General features: G+C 43.8%; 1 protein-coding gene across 1 annotated transcript in view; it reads left to right on the top strand.

Moving 5' to 3' along the window:
* Positions 1-2,400, top strand: part of pard3bb (par-3 family cell polarity regulator beta b) — a 168,759-nt gene that overhangs the window by 27,229 nt on the left and 139,130 nt on the right. The window lies entirely within an intron of this gene.

The following is a 2,400-nucleotide window of genomic DNA, read 5'->3' as shown; positions in this document are numbered from 1 at the left end:
CACACACACACACACACACACACACACACACACACACACACACACACCAAAGTACCTCCCACTAGCCTCTACTTGTCCTCGGGAACCTGTGTTAACCTGATATTGACCACACAGTGACTATAAATATGAGGAGGTGCAGAAGGGATGGAGAGGAAGCTTAGAAGTAACCGTAGGGGAAAGATTGAGCTAGCGTTAGTGTTCAACCCCTGGGTTTATGTCTGCTTTTAATTAGAGCTGAACACAATTATTGTATAGTTGACAACCCAAATGGAGTCATGGATTATTATTTTTTTATTTGGCAAAACACAGGTCACAGATGTGCTTAGTCTGGGCATAAGTTGGGCTCGGTGGTCTCAGTGGTTGTGTGTTTTGTGCCTTTGTTCTGGTGGTAGCCGTGGCTGGAGGCATTATGTTTTCAGGGTGTCTATTTTATTTTTTAAACTATTCACAAACCCAAATGAAGACAAAATAAAGCCTTATTCCTCGCTCGGAGGCATTTGAAGCGGACGGATGAAGGCTTTTTTACACCAGGTTGTCAGCAACCCGATCAAAGTAAAATGTGTGTTTTGACAGGAAGCTGAGACAGAAAACAATCTGAAGTTTACCAGCATCTCTATCTGTGAGTCTGTTGATGTTATTGACAGGATAGCTGATGAGAAGGGTTAAATGCCACATACAGTAGTAATGTGGAGACACACGTTGATAGCGGTGCTCGATGCCCAGAAGTAACGATTAAAAACATCTGAAGTGCACTGTGCCTGGAAGCTCTCCTGAGCTTACAATATAGTTATAGTCTTGAGTGGGAATAACGTGTTGTGGTGGAAGAGGAACAGAGACAGACTTGGCAGCGTGTAACTTTTCATTTTGCTGAAAATGGACACATCATTGCACTCACACTTGACACGGTGACACTCTCAGACAATCGCAAGCTTCAGGTTCGCTTTTTGCTCGTACTCTCTGACATCCCGCAGTTTTGATGTGCTTTACAGCGCAGCACATCTGTCAGTCCCCCTCATTATTATCATTACAATTCTGCCTCGGCTTCTGTCCATCACATCACGGCCATTTCTGTCTTTCTCGCTGCGTGCTTTGGCTCCGTCTATGCAGTCTCACCTCTCCCTCTCCCTCTCCCACTCCCACTCCCTCTCCCTCTCATGCTCAGGATGCGGTGTCATTTTGCTTGGCAGGTCTTTGAGTCTCCTGTCAAAGAGAACAGAGGCAAAGTCCTAATCTCTCGTCTGTCTGTCGGTCCTTTCTTTCCAACTCTGCTTTTTTAAGAGACTCAGCAACACTATGTTGAATTTGTCTGACCATTTTTCTTGCTGTCATTCTTTCAGATGTTCTTTTTTAAGAATTTCTCCCACGTGTGTGTGTGTGTGTGTGTGTGTGTGTGTGTGTGTGCGTGTGCGCGTGTGTGTGTGTTTATCTGGAAGCAATAGCCTTGTAAGTGATAAATACTAGCTATAAGTAGTCAGCAAATTAACAGGTTTTACACTCATGACAGAGAGGTGTAAGTGCTGAGACAGAAGAGGGGGTAGGAGATGAGGAGATAAGGAGATGACAGGTAACAATAAGCCGGTTAGAAGGAAAAGCAAAAAGAAGTCAGAGGACATTTGTGATAAGAGGGAAGAGAAGACGCCGAGAAAGATGCGTGTTAGATGGAAAAGGGCAGTGTGACAAAACACGAATGTGTGAGAGAATGGTTGTGCCGAATACTTGGTGAGATATAGATGGGGGGGAGATAAGAAAGGTGTGATATTGTATAACTTGATATTATTCTTCTATCTGCCTGGTGAGGTCACGCTGGAAAGAAAGAGCACATATATTGTAAGTAAATCTACACACAGACATACACACATAAAAAAGAAAAGAAAAAAACTTTGGAAAATAAGTTTCATTTTTGATCTTTTGTCTGACGTGACACACGGATGTGGGTACAATTCAAGCCAGAGCAGATCAAGGCGAAGTATCAGGATAAGTGCCTCAACACTCAGTCCCACCTCAACAAGTGCTGCAGGGCCTGCAGGTGCATTAAGTGACACGAGTCCCTTAAAAAAGGACTCCGAGCTAGAGAGGGATCGACAGGCAGCAAGAGCAAGACGTTATCAAAAGCCCAATGAAGAAACTTCCAGTGAAAATCTGCTTCAATCATCAGGTTGGCCTTGAAAAAAAAAAAAAGATGCTGTCGCTGGACTTCTCTGTACCAGCACCTGCGTAAGCTTTTAGTCTAAAATGTTGGCATCACTCTGCGCTTTAGAATTACATTTTCATAATGTTGGCATCGTTGTTTTGTTTTTTCTGCTTTCTTGTGCAAAAGAGCCAGCCAGCAAATCACAGTGCAGTGACTCACATCTGTGTGTGTGTGTGTGTGTGTGTGTGTGTGTGTGTGTGTGTGTGTGT

The sequence above is a fragment of the Anarrhichthys ocellatus genome, unplaced genomic scaffold (assembly GCF_004355925.1).
Source record: "Anarrhichthys ocellatus isolate YVR2014 unplaced genomic scaffold, GSC_Weel_1.0 scaffold20, whole genome shotgun sequence".
In the NCBI taxonomy this organism is placed as follows: Eukaryota; Metazoa; Chordata; class Actinopteri; order Perciformes; family Anarhichadidae; genus Anarrhichthys; species Anarrhichthys ocellatus.
This window is presented reverse-complemented; position numbering and strand designations above follow the sequence as displayed.